Source organism: Schistocerca piceifrons, chromosome 1 (assembly GCF_021461385.2).
Source record: "Schistocerca piceifrons isolate TAMUIC-IGC-003096 chromosome 1, iqSchPice1.1, whole genome shotgun sequence".
In the NCBI taxonomy this organism is placed as follows: Eukaryota; Metazoa; Arthropoda; class Insecta; order Orthoptera; family Acrididae; genus Schistocerca; species Schistocerca piceifrons.
The window spans coordinates 256849849-256872655 of NC_060138.1; positions in this window are offsets into that span (position 1 = coordinate 256849849).

Sequence of the window (22807 nt, forward strand, 5' to 3'; positions counted from 1 at the left end):
CATGTAATAACGACTAACGGGAAAACAATCGAGGGATTCTTGTAGGGTTCGTGAAATTAATCAGCGAACAAATTTTGACAATGGCAGGAATAGCTGCAGAATTGGTGATGACGAGATTGTTTGTTAGAACGAGGAAGGAGAAGAAACGGGGACATCACACAAATTACGGAAGAATAAGACGATTCCAAATTTATATAAAAATTTCTTATACTACTTTTCGATCTCATGCTTGAGAAGCTGGTGCGTATGAATGAAATGTGAAACGATTTCTTAACATAAAGCTTTTTTCTTGTAGTAGGCCTATTTGGCACTTCGTGAATTATATTCTGACGTGTTATAAAAATGACCATTTGTGCCACTTTGACGTGTGTTACAAAATTGCTCCAATATTAAAAAGGCCTATTTTGTTTTATGTAGCAGACTGACAAAATAGACGTAATCAGATCGAGAAACCACACCAGTCTTGGGTATTATTTGTGTTAACAGCTTTTTCAGTAGTAGATTACGACATTTCGATTTTTCATGTAGCGAAACGTTTGACGAGCTTTGATGAGGCAATAGATTCTTTCGCAGAAAGGAAAGCACGCCATGTAAAGCGGTAGCAAGACTAGAGAGAAAAAATGCTAGGAGCTAAGGATTGAAGAAAGTGTACTTTCTTGGTTGTCTCTTTTATTTATTGGTTTTATGTATCCTATATTTAATTTTGTGTCATAAAAAACAGCAAGTTATTAGCTAATAGGCAATAAATACAAATAATCCCATCCGCTATTAATTGCGAGATTTTTTAAAAAAATTTTGTTATATTTTTTTTAAGAGGGGCAGGGCAGGATGTCGAACCGGCCGACTGGGAGCACGAGATGCACCACAGGACATTTCAATTTCCGCTGTCCTGAATATAGTTTGATGGCATCCATTACAAAATATACACGTTTCAGTTCCACAGAGCGAAATACAGTGACGCGCGATAGAAGAATGCTTTATGAAGAGGAGTGGCACTGCACTTGGCACACTTAAGACCAAATAACATGTCTTACATTTCCTCGAACACATATGTTTTATGTTTCAGACTTTTCAGAAAGATGTGCACTACAAGATAAACATATTTTTGAAAATTCGATTTTTTGTTGTATTGGCCCGGTTCGCAAATATCGTAGATCCGAGGCTGATGCGCAGAGCAGTCTGAGTGATAGTGGGTAGTCTCCACGTGACCCGTGTTTACATTTAGCGATTTTGCTGTTTCCCCTTCGTTTACTCTCACGTCAAATGAAAACAAAACCGATATCTGTGGCCGAGAGCTATCAAGTGAACTAAAATACATTAACATAATTACAGAAGACTAAAATATGTCATTACTTTCAGATTTGAATTTATTTCTATCTTTCTGACTGTCAAGCATTAATCGCCTTGCAGAACAATGAAGTTATTTTTGTATGTTTGCTAAAGAAATTTGACTTTTATTAACCTTTTCCGCAGAGGCAGTCAATGTATTTGAAACGAAATGTTTAATTCCACAGTACCGGCTAGTTTCAACTGGTCGCTGCATTTCAAGTGCACGTTTTCATCTTCTAGTACGTATGGCATTATGCCATAATAACGAACCAAACATGATATAATACAGTACTGGTGCTCCAAGAAAATTTACATCCTGAAAACCACACTGAAAAGCTTAATATCAGGTCGAGGTCTACTTCATTGAGAATCTGGACATACGAATGTGCACATTAAGTATGCACTTTAAATGTGCACGTTTTAGTATTGTTCACGAAATTCAGATGCTCTTGGAGTATCCTCTGATGTCTTGTTTCTTTTATGGCATAATTTATGATCTTTTAATGTTTTACATGTACGTACATACGGGCTTCCTGCGTCATGGCGGTGTCGCCTGTTATCTGCGCTCTCTGGCAACTGCTGAAACGAACCTATTTGTAACAGGTCGCGGGAAAATATTGCAAATGGTGGTTTGAAAAGCGTTGCTTTCAAAGTACATATCAGTTTACGTAAGTTGAACTATGTGCGAGAATGTACCATGAATTTCTTAAATTACAGAGCGTTTGACTCTCATTTAAAAATCAGCTCTTTGATGAGAAGCCATTTAGAAGAATTTCGAACCCTGAAGATCAAACATTTATGTCATTATTAAAAATTTTGCTGTCGTATTTGTGTGGTATATCTTAAAGTGTAACACGCGTAAAAAAGATCAACATTATATGCGAAATCTTACCTTCTCTTGCAGCTTATTAACGTTAGAGACCAACATTAGCCTATATGTGAAAGCTTTGCTTTTCTTATAGCAACACCATGTATATTAATTTAAGCTGTTAACGTTACCTGTTTGTGTGTTCGTGCTACGTAACAGTGATGTTGCTGTTGGCTGAATACATCACGTGTCCTACGCTCTGAATATCCGCTGTCATAGGCTGCCGAGATCACTGGCTTACAGAAACACATCGCAGTCACTATTTCAGTGATCCCGAAAGTAATATGCGGTGTTTGGTGGAATTCCAATGTATACTTTCGTAATAAGAATATACATAACATACATGTTGCTGTACATAGAAGATATTTCCAAAACGTGTCTTTTTCTCTGTGTTTCGTTTTCTAAAGTGAGGGGAAATTCTACGCCCATGTATAAAACCATAACCATTCAAAGGATTGATAAGGGAATATACACTGTCACTTCATACCGAAAAAGCCTGTTTTCTACCGGGAGAAAGTGTATTTTTAACCTGGAAAAATCCGGGAATCTTCTTCCTTGTCCGCGTATACACCCTGTATTATTGCCCTCAGATTAATAATGCGAACAATCAAACATCTGACATTCAGTCTCAACAAAGAACAGAGTCTGTTTCCTTCCGTGACGCATACCATAAATAGCACACTGTCACTACGTCACAACGCTAAATTTTTTGAAGAACAAGATTATTTCCCTCACACTGAATGTTTGAATTGTGCAACTAATAGTAAGCAAAAGCAAACTACGTATACCCCTCACAGCTCACTGACATACTTAGCAGTCCATTCTGAAAAGCAAAATTTTTCTAACAGCACTTCTGTTCGATCTACTATTGCTACGGATTCCTGTGAAACCACGCATTATATCAACATTTCATTTATTTCTTGCCTAGTTTTACATAGCATAAACCTCAAGCTGAGAAGGTATAATAAAATATCATTTACCTATAACTTTATATGGATATGCATAGTTCACAATAGGAATGTGTAACTCGGGCGTGGCTTTCTACAGGAACAAGATAGCAAAATAAATGTACGGCTCTGTGTGGCCTGTATGAATACCTATTAGATGAATAGAATCATAGAATCAAAGCATGGTACCAAGGTGCAAAGCAACTACGTATAATCATGAAAACCTACAGTCAGAACCCAGCATTAACAGCTACAAGAAGACGAAGTCCATTACTACAGAAAATAAAACACAGTAACTTCGTGGAAGTCACATTCAGCATTCCAGCACGGATGCAGATGTTATTTCGAACTTAGTTTTATGAGTGACTATAAGCCAGCTCGGTCTGACGTCTCAGCCCGTAGCAATGATGATCACAACAGTTCGAATTTATTTCAACAGTCCACTTAAAGCGAACAGTGTATTCACTCTGATTACGTTAGGGAACTGCATTTGACGGCAGCTTTCGTAAAAAAAATTATCTTCTGGCACAGTTGACCTCACACTGTCAAGCAACATTTCTGATGTTTCAGATAAAATTTGTGAAACCGTTCAGAGTAATACTTTCAGCACCTGTACAGAAAAGCCTAAGCAGCGAGATTCTCCCTACCTGGCACGTCGCCACCCAATGAAATGCTGAATAATCAAGGAATCGTGAAAACAAGGTACCAATAGAATTTGTATAAGCATGGGAAATGCATCAGGTAAAGAGATCTGTGTTGCTTCATATTATTATATACACTCATATATGAATCAGAATAAGCATAAATAAAAGCTGGCAATATAAATATGCACACCTGTAAAAAATTTTTGCAGTTAGCAGAGTTCCTGGAAAATAACAAAAAAACTTTACGAAGCTGAACGGCGAAAACCAACAATACCATCAAACGAACTATGCTTCACGTATGGAAAATGCAATGTAGTAGATATTAATCAAAGAACATTTTGTCACTTTTTAGTTATTAAGGTCAGCAATTATTTATCTGTAAAACGTGGCCACTTTGAGCAACAAATATGATGTCTGTAACATTTTATAGGTACGAAGATCAGCATTTATGTATGTAGAAAGGCATCTCGGCGCCTCTGACTGACTTTTTTCTATTCAATTGTTTTATTTATTAAGATTTGCATGTATTATAAGTACAAGGCCAACTGGAGCCATTCAGTTCTTGATTGTCCAGTTACATTTCTTATGTAATTATAGCACAATGTTGCATGTACAAAGCCACTGTGAGCCACAGTAAAATGTTATGAACCAGTGATGTTCTGTGTAATGTTTGGTTATTCTATGTCTAATTGGCAGCCCAATGCCACACTTATTGATGTTATCTTATTCAGAGCTCACCACCACCTTTGACTGTCTCTGCACATGACTGAGGAAAATAGTACGGAGGTCTAATGTCTTGGTACACCGAATGCAATCCACATGGGTCACTGTTAGTTGTTGAATCTGCACAAAAAACGATGCAGTCACTTCAACATGCTCCTAGGCTTCAGCCATGACTCTTCCTTTCCCTTGCCCAATCCTATACCATTATGTTGACAATTAGGATTGTATACTGATTCTGCTTTACATGATTTATTTGCCAGTAACCTTGTTTACGAGACAATTTACTCAGATTATAACCAGATTATGATTTATAGTAGTGCATCTAAGCACTATCAATTCTTTTAAGTTTATTGATAGAGTTATATAAATTTACCACACAGTTATTGTACAAGCTACTTCCAAATATGTGGCAAATTTGTTAAACCCCACTGGAGGGTTGTCAAAGGAGTATACTGGGGCACACTTGTATGTGGCACCAAAATAAAATAAGATTATTAATAAATTAAAATGAAACTAATATACTATAAACGATTAATGTCTGTGATAGGCTCGATAATGCCAATCGCTGGCTGTGCGCGACCACAAAGCCAAAGATACTTCTTTGTTGGAGTAAGAAAACGCTGGGTTGGAGTAAGAGAACGCTGGGCGCTCAGTCATAGGTAGCTGTCTGTGAGGGAAAGACGATGGAGTAGGCAGTTTCTGTGGTGTGCTGTGTGAAGCCACGAAGAGCTACATTAATGTAGGTATGCCAATATTGTTGAACATGGAAGCAGAAGTCTTCAGCCAAATAAGGCAAAGATGTTCAATAATTATGATTTCTGCTTTTGCCAGCGTGCTAGTATAAATGAGTTGGCTGATAATTTATAGTTGTTGAGTAACCCCAAAATGAACGTAAACGATTTTCGCCAAATATTTCATTTGTTAAGATTTGTTAACAGAGCTATGTGTAATTTGATGATTTTCATTTATGTTGGATTAATGAAGTTAGGTAATACTTGCTGTTTAAATCTCATTTTTTGTGAATCAACTGTAACATAACTGCAATTGTCAGATTTTTTGAAAAGACAAACTTAAATTTGCAATATAATTTTGCTAAAAAAAACTGAGTGTTAGTAATTCACTGTAATCTGTATTGCCCTCCCAGTCTAGGTCATATATTTTATAAACAAGCTGAATTTTCTTAAATGTTCTCGTTTATCAGCAATAAGAATTTCATGTGTATTTCAAGTTATTGCCAGCATTGCACATTGCTGAGCCTGTAGCTAGCATTCATAATTTTTCTGAGAGACCAGAATATATCGCGTTACTCCATTGCTTCTTTAGGTGGAAGACAATTTAATTTATTTGTTATGTGAACAGGGCCTTAGGATTCATTGCTTAAGAGGGTGAATGTATTTTGCAGTGACTGTATTTCTTTATTGGTACTGGGAGTTGCATTGCCCAATCGATTCGTAAAGTTTTGCTAACAATAAGACAGAGTAAGCACACCACTTGCACTTACAACAGGCAACACGACAATTCGAGTTCTGTATCCATTCCACAGATCAGACTTCATTCAACGTAATCGTAATCTTTCTCTTTCTTTTATAAAATAATGTTACTTCTCTTTCTTTTATAAAGAACGTTACAGACCCTTCCCCGATTCATATGGTCATCAGCACATGCGATCGACAGGGTACAAGGCTACACCAATTTTGCACATCACTGCCGAGCCCAGTGCAGATGCGTTTGTCGATCTATGGATTTCCCATTACGGCTGGCGACATTCTTTTCGAGGAACACTATTGAGAAAATTTATAGAACCGGCGTTTGAAGCTGACGGCAGAACGATTCAGTTGCCTCAACATACATTGCGCTTAAGGACCATGAAGATAAAGCACGAGAAATTAGGGTTCATAAGTACGCACATAGATAGTCGTTTTACCCTCGTTCTCTTTGCGAGTGGAACACGAAAGGAAATGACTAAAAGTAGCTCAGGGTAATCTCCGCCACGCGCCGTAAGGTGGACTGCCGGAGTATCGATGTAGATGTACTCCTATTGATTTGGAATACGGTCGCATTCTTGTGTCACAACTAAAAGCTATCCAGCAGTCTTCTAGGCGGATGTAAGGCACACTGTTATTGCCAGCTGTACAACACGAAAATTTATAATATAGCGTTCATGTTATTGGATAGTTACACGAATCTTATCAGCAAATGTCTTTGTCTAGTACTAAAAAGCAGAATATATAAGATTCTGTTGAAGGCAGTCATGTGCCTAATGCCAGTCGGACAATAAAATGAAGTAGGTTCATACAAAATATATTTAGTGAATCGTTTAGCAACACAATTTAGTGATCTCAATATATTAAAATATACAGGGTGACAATTACTTAACTATATGAAAAAAACATAAATTTGTTAAAAACTACGCCTTGCACACACTTTATTTAACGTGTAAACTTCACTACAAATATTCGGATTTAGGTTATAATATGTTCGATATGCCTGGCGCCATTGACGATGATGTGGCGCAGACGAAAAGCGAAATTCTGCATGACCTGCTGAAATGTCGGGACATCGATGCTGTCGATGACCTCCTGAATGGGTGTTTTCAGCTCAGAAATGATTTAGGGGTTATTGCTGTAAACCTTGTCTTTAATATATCCTCACATAAAGGAGTCGCATGTGTTCAGATCCGGAAAATATGGCGGTCAATCGAGGCCCATACCAGTGGCCTCTGGGCACCCCGGAGCCAGAATGTCGTCCCCAAAGTGGTCTTCCAGGACTTCACTTTCCTGCCTCGACGGGGTTGAGCTCTGTCTCACATGAACCACATATTGTCGAGATCAGGGTCACTTTGGATATTGGGAATGAAATCATCTTCCGAAATCTTCACATACGTTTTGACAGTCACCCACCGTGCGCCATCAAAGAGTATCGCATGGATTATTCCGTGACATGACATTGCACACCACATAGGCACCCGTTCAGGGTGAAGAGAGTTCTCGATCCCGAAATGTGGAATCTCAGTCCCCTAAATGCGTCAATTTTGCTTATTGACGAACCCACGCGAATGAAAGTAGGCTTCGTTACGAAACCAGATCATAATACTCATACTTATTCCCATCATGCCCCATGGCCAACCGTTCAGTTTGAACGTCTCATCGCAAACCGTTCAGAAGTAATGACGATTTCATTTCATATAATTCAGTAATTGTCGCCCTGTGTTTTAGATGGTCAAGTAGCTTTATTTTCACAAACGCACCTACTATTGGCTCACTGCTGGACTTGTGCTTTAGAGATCAGAAGCAGTTTGAGCTCATTCTGGTCAATCTTAGTAATCATATCTGTTTCTTGTCGATCGGCAACTTAGCTCACTGGAGAGATGATACGACAGTTTTACTACTGTGTGGAGCAGATGTCCCCTTAGTATCCGAGATTTCCTTTGTGCAGTTGACTTCCCAAATCGAAAGCTATGTCAGGGTCTTTAAACGGTATCCAATAAAAAGAATCAAGAATGTATAACATTCCTTCTAGTTTTGTTTTAGTAGATAAGGATTCTCGTAAATGAGCATTAGACTGGATTCCAGATTGTACCTCTTTTATAACATAAAACTGAGGCTACTTTTGTAGTGGCCTGCGGTCGGCAGGAAAGAATTAACAGTCAATTTGAACACACTTTATTGTAATTAAAGAAAACACCTTCTTGGCATACATGAAGTTTTAAACGCAAGAACAAGAAAATCCCACAACTCTTATGGTGGTAAATCAGAAACAGAAACAAGACAATCGAACAAAATACTGACCAAAATCTACTCTACAAAATACAATGTGCTACCTCAAAGCTACGGCGAGTATATACAATGCTAGGGCCGGCGTAAGTACTGGCAGGAGCTGTTCCTAGCGGTGGGTAAACACTGCCGGTCTGATGGTCTAGGCGTGCTTATAAAGCCAGGACGGCGGAATGCTACATGAGTCATATGAGTTATGATAGGTGGAACACTGTCAAATGTTCTCTGTCGAAGTAGTTCAGTGTTTATTTGGAAAGTCTGTTATTGTTTATGGCCGCTGGCGATGTTTCTCTCCGCTCTCCTGAAAGGGGGTCGGCAACCCATCTTGCATGCCGGTTGTGCGGGCCCTCTAATTAATAAGGGGCCGCTACGACAACTATAGGTTGTTGTCAGTGTGGAGAAAATGTCTTTCGAGTTTTCAATTGTAGTTTTCTAAGTAGACACTGTATGATACTTACAAATCCCTTTGAGTAATCCGTTCTTGTTTCAGTTTCAGTTTGAAGCACATCTTCCACCACGTCCAGGATAAGCATTGCGGACAGATACATTGCTCGCTCTACCTTGGATTCACGGATTGTCTTGCAGCACACAATACACTGCAGCCACCACCCGATCATCAGTAAAACAGTGTCTTGACCCACATTAAGGTTTAACAGCCATCCTAAACTAGGTTCCAACGGACTCAATTATTGGTGTGGCAAGGAACATAGGTAAAGCGAAGGGAATGGCAAGACGGAATGTCCAATAATAATATTGTCTATTATGTCAAATGAAATTCAGGTACACCACAGTTAACTTTTCGCATCCGTTGTAGGTAGACCTAGATGGCTGAACCAAGCTATTTGCAGAGTTTTTCATGTATTTATTTTTCTTTCTACGCATCCCATCGTTAATACTGTGTTACTGCAGGGTATTCAGCATAAGAGTGAACAAAGTAGAGTGTTTACTGAACAGAAATAATGAATCGTCAATCTTATTTATACATGGTGATGTTACCTATAATGTAAGGCTGACCTAACAACATGGTGAGTAACATCAGAGGCGAGAAATGGCAGATAGTAGCGATAAAAGCAAAGAGGATATTCCTGGTCAAAAGAAGTCTATTGGTATAAAAAATCGCCCTCAATTTGAGGAGCGAGTTTATGAGAATGTGTGTATGGAGCACTGAATTGTAGGGATAATGGACTGTGAGGGAAACTGAGGAGAAGACAATCAAAGCGTCTGAAATGTGGTGCTATAGAAGAAATTAAAAATTGGTTGGAGTGACAAGATAAGAAACGTAGAAGTTCTGCGAGGACATGTGTTAAGGCATCAAGAAATAATATTCATTGTACTTGAGAAGCTTTAGAGGGTAGAAGGTGAAGGACAAGACAGAAAGTGGAATATATCCAACAAGTAATTGAGGTTACTGGATAAAAGAGCAGCTATGAGAAGAAGAGGCTACCGCAGGAGAGGAATTCGTGGTGAGCTACATCAAACCAGTCAAAAGACTAATGACGCAAAAAACACGAAAAATTTATTTTTTCCCATTTTTAAAGTTACCTAGCATAATACGCACTCGTATTGACCGGCTCGAGTTCATCGTCTTGTGCTAACAAATGCTGGCTGTTATACAGCCGTTGAATGACTGAAAGATCCATCACCGGAACAACTGACGTCAGTGAGCTTTACGATCGCTGATCCCATCTGACTTGCAAAAATATGCAACTGCCGTTTATTGCCAGCCGCGTCACCTGTTGCATAAAGATCAGCTGCCGACGGCGTCATGTGTGATACGCACAGCATGACATCTTCGCCAGTAAACGATGGCGAGGAGGGTATATAGCATCATCGTAAGCTAGACACACGAGCTCTATTAAGATGCGGCATGTTAACGCGCATAGCCAAGAAACAAAATAATGAGCCAGAGCCATTTTTCACTTTCTCGTGAACTGAAAATGTCTCTGTCTCCTATAATTCCATTGTTGTGAAACAATATTGCACACATTCGAGTCCTATTACCTCCATTGTTGTACTTGCTAGTAGCGTAGTGAATTACTGTTTCACTGTATCAAAATTTAGAACTGTATTTTTTAGTTTAGAATACTAATTACAGCATCGAAAACGATTTAAAAACAAGACTGCCATTCTTTGCTTGATTAAACACGATCACAGCAGCTGGAGTATTACTTTTCGTCATATTTTGAATCGACAGAGACGTAGCAGTTTGGCTGTAGGAGACCAATATAAGGGAATACGTTCCAACTAAACCAACGTTTTAGCCCGGAAGCAGAGTCGGAAACCATATGCATCTTCTATCAAGTGCATCACTAAGTACCCGACGCCATGTTGTGCCCCTTCTTGAGGTGAAACACTCTTCATGGCCATATGAACGGGTGAAAATCATAATGGTATAAGTAACACAGAGTTTGTGGTTAGGAAAACGACATTAAACATTTCAGTGTTTATATAAAGCCACAGGTTATACAAAATGAAACAAAAGATTTATACAAAGTTTTACTCTTGAGGGACGTATATATGATAAGTATGTGAAGTCCTTGGTGTAAGGCGTCATAGTTTAAAATATCCATAATGTTCACTTGTAGCACTATGATTTCAAAATGTCTTCATAAAATGTCACTTGTATCACTACGCCCTTACAGAATAAACTCTTTCTTCTTATTCGCTTTCATTCAATCCACCACTATCACAGCTGTCAGGGTAGCATTCTTCATCACCTGGCTGTGCAGTGTACTGTGGAAAGTGTGAAAGATGATGCTGACCTTTGCCACGACCACGAGGACGACTACAATGGCGCCCACGACGTCCTAGCTGGTTTTCTGGTGAGATCTGAATCGGTGTTAGTCTTATAGAAGTTGTGGTACACTCGAGGAATAAACTGCAACAACGACGTCAAGTCATCAATTTTTGCTTGCCTTAAACGTACTGATTCACGTCGAAGTAGTGGAAGCTTCAGTTTCTTACATTGCCAAATAACCGGAGGCCTTCGTATGTGACATGAATTTCTACTTAACACTGCTACGCATTCCTAAAAAAGAGGGTTTTTGGCTGTCGGAAAGATAAGCAGGAAGACGGACACGTTTTTACCAACTGAGGTACGGAGTCCCTAAAAAATTAAAAAATCCCTGAATACTATAAAAAACATCTCCAGCTGTATACCGCAGTGACTGCCCTACTTAATACGTTCAACAACCAGTGACCCAATGAAGCACAGATGATTATTGAAACCTGGTGTTTTGAATAGTAGGGTACATCAGTAAAGGGTCAGTGCCATTTTCATCTCAGTCTGCATTGTTGCCCGATCTATCAAAAGGTCTAGGGTCAAGGACAACCCTTCCCTTCCTCCTTGCCCCTACCGACGTATTTGAAAAATTTGTTGAAGTAAGCCCAATCGGTTCCAAATGCATAGCAATATAAGCACGATCAACGTCACCCTATTACTATTGACTATAGCACAATTTAAACAAATACTTGCAAGCACAGGAAAGCTCCTTCAATGGAAATACGGGAATCGAACCCGCTCTTCATGAATCTTAAGCCGACGGACTTGTACATGGTAAAATAACAACGACGTATCATGAGCACCCCAGACTTTATAGATACCAGCCTAATCAGCACAGCACAACACATAAGTATAAAGAACAACTACAGCAAAACTAACAACATCTTAAAAAATGTCAAACGAATACTTCTCAATGAAAAGTGTGCAAGCAAACAACATATTGCCAGAAGTGATAAATTCGTAGTCCTTTATCGATCCTCGTAACAACGGCTAACACCAGTCGAAAAACACAGCTCTGAACTTTCAAACATCGACGGCGGTAGCTCATCGACGTAATCAGCGATCTCCAATTATGCAGTTCTTCAAAGGACATTGATCCAAAAAAACATATCAAAAAGGAAAACTCGTAGCAATTCTCAAAAACAAAAACGCGGTGCCTCTCACGCCCCTAGCGGCATAGCCGGTGCCACATATTACCATGGCGACTGCGGGGCATGCGGTTGACAACAAACATGGCGTGTGCTAATGTTGTGATCGTATTGTTTAGTCTTCACCAACTGCGGTGGTACTGCCAGCTGCTTGGAGAGGCAGCAGCACGCAGTACGCATCTGCGTTGCGTAGTGATAGATCCCAAAGGATGCAATACTTACCATTACTTCCCTCTCCCTATTTCATTTCCAGCCTTCTACAGGCTCACCCTGTAATTTGTCCTTCCTCTATGTAAGCCACCTCCTCTCAAGTCTCATCAGTCATTCTGAGTTAGAATGTCTAACAAGTAACTACGGTCTGCTTATATCTATTTCTTAAATTGTGGACAAGTTTATGCAACAGCATTTATTTTATTATCCAATTTTATGTTATTTGTGGACATGTTCTTTTGCTACAATGTGTATTTTATTACACCTGCTGTTGTTGATGCCTGTTACTACATTCATATCGATATAACCAACTATAGTGTTCTTTTTTTTTTATATCCACTGGACGATGGCCATGAGGGTCGATACCAGTCATGGTTATTAAATAAAAACAAAAGTGCAACTGGGATTGTCCTTTATTCTAAATCAATACCACATCTGCGGAAACTGCATCACCCTGTTCCATATACTGGGCAAGAAACAAAGCTCTGACTTGTGCCCCCTTTTTTTAAATAAATCATTCAATTTTTCTGAAATAGTAATCATTTTTGTTTCTGTATATGTAAATCACATCTACCGATTTCCACCCCACGGATTATTCCTTCGTGGTGCGTCTTTTTTGTCTTAGAGTGTATTTTATTTCGAGAAAGTAATAAAAAAAAATGTAACAAAAGAAGATCAAAGGTAAATAACAGCAATATTGTATGGAATAAATTCTATATTCAATGTTAACTTCCGGTTCACCTGGTGTGACGGTCGAGGTTACAACGAGAAAGATTTTCGGGATGCCAGAAAGTCACTTGTCAAGTAAATTGCATATGATTGTAAGAACCCGGGAAAGTCTTTGACACAAAAGAGTGGACTTTCCATTGCAGAACTGCAAAACACAATGACAGTGCCGCAAAAAATTGTCTCACTAAAAATAAGCAATATAGAGTAATGAGATTTCGGGAATTCACTTGTTTAGATAACATATGTAATTGATTAACATTGCAAGATCATAGGTTAACGTAAGCGTGAGGTAAGCCATTGTAAATGTGAAATTCTAGTACTTTAATAACCGGTGTAACCACCAGAATGTTGAATGGAAGCTTTCAAATGTGCATGCTTTGTGTTGTACAAGTGCAGGATGTCAGTTTGTGAGATGGAATTCCATGCCTGTTGCATTTTGTTCGTCAGTACAGGGACAGTTAATCCTGGTTGTGGATGGCACTGGAGTTTTCGACTGATGGTGTCCCACGTGTGCCCGACTGGAAACAGATCTAGTGATCGAGCAGGCCGAGGCGACATATAGACACTCTGCAGAGCACGTTAGGTTACAACAGTGGTGTGTGGGCGAGAGTTATCCTGTTGGAAACCCCTATAGAATGCTGTTCATGAATGGCAACAACTATTTATTCACGACCGATACAAAAGAGTTACATGTTTTCGCTTGTTACTGCCCTTCAAGGTAGTCACCAGCGTTGTGTAGAGCCCGTTGCCAGCGATGTGGAAGGCGTAGTATACTGTTAGCAGTGCCTGTCCTGTTGATGGTGCGAATGAAGCGGTCTACTACCTGTCGAATGTCTGGAACAGTTTTGAAGCGAATGCTACGAAGTGGTTCCTTCATTTTCGGAATCAAATCAAAGTCACACGGACTTAAGCCCGGGGAGTATGGTGGCTGGTACAGTACTTCTCAGTCCATCGACCGAACAGAGCAGCCACAGTTTGCGCTGTATGCGCTCGCGCATTATCGTGCAAAATGGTGGGTGGGTTGCGCAGAAAGTGTCGCCGCTTCTTTCTCAAAGCTGGTCGCAGGTGATGCTCCAAAAACGAACAGTAATGCGTTAGGATAATACCATCACTGTCGTACACGAGAATCAACATAACTTTAGACCGCTCCATTCGGACCATCAACAGAACAGGCTCTGCTAACGGAATACTACGCCTTCCACATCGCTGGCAGCGGGTTCTACACAACGCTGATGATTTCTTTGAAGGACAGTAACAAGCGCAAACATGTATCTCTTTTGTATCGGTTGTGAATAAATAGTTGCCACTATTTAAGTTCCAGCCCTCGTACATTGTGTGACTGAAACCACATCTTCCTTTTGGGCGTTCATTTTCACACTTTCTGAACGATTTAAACCATCTCTGTGGACATCATGGGGCTGCAACCCTAGTGAAAGTGGTCTCACCCATGTTGTTGTTGTGGTCTTCAGTCCTGAGACTGGTTTGATGCAGCTCTCCATGCTACTCTATCCTGTGCAAGCTTCTTCATCTCCCAGTACCTACTGCAGCCTACATCCTTCTGAATCTGCTTAGTGTATTCATCTCTTGGTCTCTCTACGATTTTTACCCTCCACGCTGCCCTCCAATACTAAATTGGTGATCCCTCGATGTCTCAGAACATGTCCTACCAACCGATCCCTTCTTGTAGTCAAGTTGTGCCACAAGCTCCTCTTCTCCCCAATTCTATTCAGTATCTCCTCATTAGTTATGTGATCCACCCATCTAATATTCAGTATTCTTCTGTAGCACCACATACGTGACGTCTCACCCATACGTGACCGAAATTTTTCTGTGGTGGAGGGTGTGGCACAGCTAGGGACCATCCAAAAATATTCGAAGATAATTTAACGTGATTAGAAGTAGAAAAATATGTTTGTGCTTTTTCATCCTTCCTTTTTTCGCCCTCCTGTGGTGTGTGCATTGGAAGGTGCGACGTTTACATACATGTGAATAAAATGAAACAGGGTCCCTCTAAGACTCCCCACTTCGGCGACAAACTTGTGTAGAGGCACCATTCCACCGATCTCTACCCACCAGGGAGGTAGGCAGCCAATTCTACACATTTCCTATTTCGCAAGCTGCCAGCAGGGATAGCGTCATGAGGGTTGCCTGTCCCACCAGTGGATGCGAACCGGTGCAACGGTGTCTCTGCACAGAGACATTTTTAAAATGTCCAACAAAGATGAAACGTGTGGGGGTACCGCGGGTGTTGCTCTTTTATTCATGTGCATGTCAGTGTAGTGACCCCCCGCTTCCCAAGCACACGCCAAAGGAGGAGACGAAAAAGGGGGACTGAAAAAGGATAAACAAACTTTTCTGCTTCGGATCACGTTCAAATTTCGTCGAATGGTTTCGAACTGTATCTAACGGTTCTAACCTGGATACCAGAGCAATAAATGCCATCAAGCTACACGGGTGAGATCTTGTTCAATCGTGTTGCAGTCCCACAATGACCGTAGAAGAAGGTTGAATCGCCAAGAGGTGTCAGTAGTATCGAAGGTTGTCAAGAACGTTGCCCTGTTGCACATTGCACTGCAAACTATGGTTTTTGAACGCGAATTATGTAAAAATGAACGCCTCAAGGGAAGGAATGGTTTCATTCAAGCCATTTATGACAATCCCATTTCGTGTCGATTACGAGCAGACTAGAAGAAGGGATCGTTTGGTAGGACATGTTCTGAGGCATCAAGGGATCACCAATTTAGTACTGGAGGGCAGCGTGGAGGGTAAAAATCGTAGAGGGAGACCAAGAGATGAATACACTAAGCAGATTCAGAAGGATATAGGCTGCAGTAGGTACTGGGAGATGAAGAAGCTTGCATAGGATAGAGTAGCACGGAGAGCTGCATCAAACCAGTCTTAGGACTGAAGACCACAACAAAAACAACGAGCAGCGCTGAGTGCGACATGTTTTCTTGAGCCACCCACAAGAAAAATGTGTGATGTCAATGCTGGACGTCGCAGTTCTGGTCTTCGTCGAAGAGGTATCAAGAGAAGAGAGAGATGTGATTATGTCTAGGTGCGACTACCTTCCAATGGCGTACCACGTGCACGGTGGCGTTTGGCAGAATTGTAGTGAAATCTGATGCCAATATAACATCATTAGCCACCTTACACCTCAGATAATCTTCTGAGCTCTGGTCTCTCCCTCTCTTTTCTTCACATTTCGACACCTTGTTATTTCAAGCACTGCCGAGTCAGAGGGTGACGTAGCACGACTCCACGCTTTTGGGCGCCATTACAGAGGAACGTTGTAGGCACCTCCGAGCCAAAGCTCGAACTCCTGCTTCACAGTGGGAGAAACTGGTGGGTTTTAAAAATAGTGACCCTTTAATTTCATTGCACAGTGGAGCATGCTATCTATACTATATAGCAGATTTTTAACAAGTAGCCCATGAGTCATCTCACATGTATATTTTACACTTCATTTATGGATATTACCTAGCTTATAAATACTAAAATAAAATCCTTAAAGTGCTTCACTCATGCCACTGCAGATATCAGGAACTACCTGAGATACAGCAGCTACTGTAAGGTGAAGTAGTCGCTAACATAAATGTCTCCAGTTCGTAATAACGAGAGTTCAAATTCTGGCCTTTCTCAGGCGTCGGTAATTAATGTTCTGCTTTCAAATGTCCCGTCCATTGTAAATCAGAAGCCAATGAACGGCGTCAGCCTACATAATGTGCAATGCTTTGGAATTGCACTGCAGTTCATTTTTGTGTGCTATCTCCACGCATTTCACGCTTAATACAAATTCATACACTTAAATTCTTCTATTACTGCGCCATCTTGCTTTCTTCCTGGAAAACACTGGGTTTGCCACGCAAAATAATCCTCTCTGAGTATCAAGATCTTGCATCGTGGTTCTAAATGTATAATGTGGTATGGTGAGTGCCGATTATTAGCGCCAGAAAACAATCACTCAGCGTTCATCGGCAGTGCCCGGTATGGCGTATTGTATTCCTTTCTCTCTATTGTAAATGCTTGTTCACAGATGCAAGTGAATGTTGGGGAAGACTGGCGAATTATCTGCGAATGCTTGTTCGCTTATGTTCACTACTATTCCCTCTGGTGTGTCAATTGCGCTTTAAACTGCGCACGTTTGTGTAGGTGAGTGTGTGCAGGTGTGCGTGGTGAGCGCATGCTTCTTCCTCACTTTCATCTGTCTACGTTGTCTTGCTGAATAACTCGTGTCCTGAATTGTGTGCGATTACGTTTTGTTTTTTAATCCCCTTAACCCGTTATCCTTCTACTTCTGCCATCTATATGCAAAAATTTCATACGCTGGTGTGTTTGGTAAAGGTTGTGGCTGTTTTTAAATATTATTAAGTCTGCATATATCTACATCTACATACATGGGGGAAAGTGGCGTAAGATCGGTTAGCTGATGCTCCAAGGTCCTTTGGAGCTAAACTGTTTGACCTAGAGATTGTCAAATTTAGTAAAAACAGTCACTGTTTAATTGGATACACTATATTATTCCTGAAAAGTGAAAGCTTGAGTATTTTTTTTAATGAGAGCTTCTTTTATAAAAAAGAAGTCAAATCATACCAACTTACCCCACTAGTGGGGTAAGATGGGGTAGACATAGTTTATGAGAATGTAAAAAAAGAAAAGATTTTCCGCGGAGAAGCAGTAGAAACGTATATTGAAAATAACTTAATTAGCAATAATATTCACACAATTTACATGGAAAAGAATAATCCTCATCATCCGCTATATTTTAGCGAGTTTGCAGGTTCTGTGATTTGCCCAACTTGTTTTGTAAAATTTTAAAATGTTCTTAATGTGTTAAAAGGGTGACTGGCTAACCCATTTTTTTCTTTTGTAGGTAGTCAGCCAGTCACGCTTCTCTGTGCCTTTCTTTCAGCTCTTCCGTGGTTTTAATTTTGTTTTAATACCATGTATAGCACCTTTCACACTTTCTCCGTTGTCTTAAGGCGTGTGAATAGAGTAAGTGTGTAGGTCATAGCGAGTGATGTGGGAGTGAGTGATGATTATCATTTTATATGCCTCCTCCTCACTGTGTGACAACAATTTTAGTCATTTCCTCCAAATTAGTTTATTTTAATAATGTGTAAGGGCGCCCGTAAGCTCCAAACACACACACACACACACCTACGCGGTAACACATTGTCAGTTGCCCCTTCCACGTTCTGTTGAATCAGTGACTGTCTATTTATTGTGTAGTAAGTTCCCAGGATGTTTTATACTCAAAAGAAAAAAAAAAGGAGTGCAATATCACCGCCTGGTCTTGCCCCATTCGATGTATCCATTCTTACCATGAGTGCACAGGTTATAAAAACGGAACAAAAACACGCTATCGTTGAACCAAACCCCTATAGTTCGCTAGTGTTTAAATATTTAAAAATAATCTAATATTGCTGACTAAACATATTTTTTATAAATCTAATGACCATGAAATATTTTCAATTTACAAACAAAATAGTATTAGTCACCTGATAGTGTAAAACAAACTTATCATCACAGACGTGATGAACTGAACAGCAACAACAATCAATATGGTCATTCTTTCTTCTTGACATATGGAGTGAAATTCTATGTCTCTCCACCAGACGACATAAATAGCGACGTCACAAACACTGTTCCCGGTTTCACCCCACTACCCGGTGTTACCTCACTTTCCCCTGCTCCACAAGCAACCGCACTGCATGGTGGCCAGAATAATAGACGCCCCATGTAATATACAGACTATTTACTCGTTTATCGTAAATACAGAACACAGATAAGTAAATCATTATTATGAAAAACTAATGAACGTTTAGTGATTAATAGTTCACACGGGGTGCTGAAAATGTCTGCCATGAACTTCGATACACAACTCAGCAGGTCTCAGCACGTTTCTGGAAACTTCTGCCAGTTCATTTGGTCTGATTTCCGCAACGCACTGCGAATGTTTGTTTTCAACTCTTAATTTGTATGAGGTTTGTTATGTTGACTTTGCCCTTTATATTACCCCACAAATAACAATCACAGGATGACAGATCACGTCATGTGATGGGTTTACCTGCGGAAACTTTACGTGCTTTTCCAAAAGCTTCATGGATGTACGATACTGAAACAGTGAAGTATGTGCCATGGCGTCACCTTGCTGGAAAAAAAACAGACTCTTGTTCTTTCTCCGTTAGTTGCGATTTGAATGGTTGCAACAATTCCGTGACGCTCTACTCATTAGTAAATATGACTATAATGCGAAAGATCACGCAACCATGAAGTAGGTCATGAAAGGTTTTACTCGGTTCTCATAGTTTTCAGTACTGTTTCATAAGAGTACTGTGATCGACTTATGTATAAGATTTTGGAACAACTCTTCAAAACTGACGTGCTCCAACAATACCAGAACAAATATCTACAAGTTCATTTAAAGAAATTACATACAGTCATATTTACACCAATGTTGAACGATAATTAAATACAATTGAGACCATAGGCATAAACATCTTAATTACAAATTCCTATAAAATAATTATAATCTTCCCAGTGTAAGTATTTAAAAACATAGACATTACACAGGGTGGTCCGATGATAGTGACCGGGCCAAATATCTCACGAAATAAGCATCAAACGAAAAAACTACACAGAACGAAACTCGTCTAGCTTGAAGGGGGAAACCAGATGGAGCTATGGTTGGCTCCCTAGATGGCGCTGCCATAGGTCAAACGGATATCAACTGCGTTTTTTTTTTTTTTTTAAATAGGAACCCCAATTTTTTATTACACATTCATGTAGTACGTAAAGAAATATGAGTGTTTTAGTTGGACCACTTTTTTCGCTTTGTGATAGATGGCGCTGTAATAGTCACAAACATATGGCTCACAATTTTAGACGAACAGTTGGTAACAGGTAGGTTTTTTTTTTAATTAAAATACAGATCGTAGGTACGTTTGAACATTTTATTTCGGTTGTTCCAATGTGATACATATACCTTTGTGAACTTATCATTTCTGAGAACGCACTCACGGTATTTGCTTCGTGATACATTATCCGTGTTATAATGGACCGTTTATCAATTGCGGAAAAGGTCGATATCGTGTTGATGTATGGCTACTGTGACCAAAATGCCCAACAGGCGTGTGCTATGTATGCTGCTCGGTATCCTGGACGACATCATCCAAGTGTCCGGATCGTTCGCCGGATAGTTACGTTATTTAAGGAAACAGGAAGTGTTCAGCAACATGTGAAACGTCAACCACGATTTGCAACAAATGATGATGTCCAAGTAGGTGTTTTAGTTGCTGCCGCGGCCAATCCGCACATCAGTAGCAGACAAGTTGCTCGAGAATCGGGAATCTCAAAAACGTCGGTGCTGAAATGCTACTTCAACATCGATTGCACCCGTACCATATTTCTATGCACCAGGAACTCCATGGCGACGACTTTGAACGTCGTGTACAGTTCTGCCACTGGGAACAAGAGAAATTACGGGACGATGACAGATTTTTTGCACGCGTTCTATTTAGCGACGAAGCGTCATTCACCAAAAGCGGTAATGTAAACCGACATAATATGCACTACTGGGCAATGGAAAATCCACGATGGCTGTGACAAGTGGAACATCAGGGACCTTGGCGGGATAATGTATGGTGCGGCATTATGGGAGGAAGGATAATTGGCCCCCATTTTATCGATGTCAATCTAAGTGGTGCAATGTATGCTGATTTCCTACGTAATGTTATACCGATGTTACTACAAGATGTTTCACTGCATGACAGAATGGAAATGTATTTCAAACATGATGGATGCCCGGCACATAACTCGTTTGCGGTTGAAGCGGTATTGAATAGCATATTTCACGACAGGTGGACTGGTCGTCGAGGCACCATACCATGGCTCGCACGTTCACCGGATCTGACGTTCCCGGATTTCTTTCTGTGGGGAAAGCTGGAGGATATTTGCTATCGTGATCCACCAACAACGCCTGACAACAAGCGTCAGCGCATTGTCAATGTATGTGCGAACATCACGAAAGGCGAACTACTCGCTGTTGAGAGGAATGTCGTTACATGTATGGCCAAATGCATTGAGGTTGACGGACATCATTTTGAGCATTTATTGCATTAATGTGGTATTTACAGGTAATCACGTTGTAACAGCACCCGTTCTCAGAAATGATAAGTTCACAAAGGTACATGTATCACATTGGAACAACCGAAATAAAATATTCAAACGTGCCTGCGTACTGTATTTTAATTTAAAGAACCTACCTGTTACCAACTGTTCGTCTAAAATTGTGAGCCATTTGTTTGTGACTATTACAGAGTCATCTATCACAAAGCGAAAAAAGTGGTCCAACTAAAACATTCACATTTCTTTACGTACTACACGAATATGTAATAAAAACTGAGGGTTCCTATTTTAATAAAACGCAGTTGATATCCGTTTGACCTATGGTAGCGCCATCGAGATGGGGCCAACCATAGCGCCATCTGGTTTCCGCCTTCAAGCTAGACAAGTTTCATTCTGTGTAGTTTTTACGTCTGACGCTTATTTCGTGAGATATTTGGCCCGGTCACGATCGATGGACCACCCTGAATATAAGAACTTTGCAACAAGTGCTGAAAAGTAACGTGCTCCTAAAATGGCGAAAAGCTGTCTCTAATTTATTTTGCCATAATTAAATGGCCCTGAGCACTATGGGACTTAACATCTGAGGTCATCAGTCCCCTAGAACTTAGAACTACTTAAACCTAACCAACCTAAGGACATTTACACACATCCATGCCCGAGGCAGGATTCGAGCCTGCGACCGTAGCGGTCGCGCGGTTCCAGACTGAAGCGCCTAGAATCGCTCAGCCACACCGGCCGGCTTGCGATGATTATATGCAGTCATAGGAACAAGGACGCACGTGGCATAATATAACAGTAAAGAATCGTCCATAAAGTAAGTTATAATCCGCATAGTATATGTTGGGATGTGACCTGTTCCTACGTTAAGTTCATAAGTGATACTAATGCATCCACTGTATAATGCTTCCGTTGTAGATACTTGAAGATGGTCTAAGGCTGAAATTGTTCATCCGTACATGATATAAGGAGAGTGGCAGCTGCAGGCATCACGAAATCATTCAAAAAATTTCCTTTCCTATGCGCTTGCAAATTGAGGGAGGAAAAATGACGTTCGTATGAGTCCTAACTTCTCGCGTCTTATTTTCGTGGTCCTTACATGAAATGTATGTTGGCGGTGGTTGAATCGTTCTCTAAATTTCTGCAATACTGTCTTGCTCGAAAAAGCATCATTTTCCCTCCAGGGATGCCGATTTGAGTTCACGAAGCATTTCCGTAATACTTGCGTGTCGATCCAACCTACTGGTAACAAATATAGCAGTCCGTCTCTAAATTACTTGGATGTGTTCCTTTAATCTCACCTGCTGGGCATCCGAAATGCTCGAGCAATACACAAGAAAACGTCGCAGTAGTGTTCTATGCGCAGTCTCCTTTATAGAGGAGCTATATTTTCCGAAATTCTCACATGCAAACGATCATTCGCATTTCCTACTACTAGCCTAACGTGCTCGTTCCATTTCATATTGCTTTGCAACGTTTCGCCTAGATATTTAATCGGTGTAACTGTGACAAGCAGAAGACTACTAA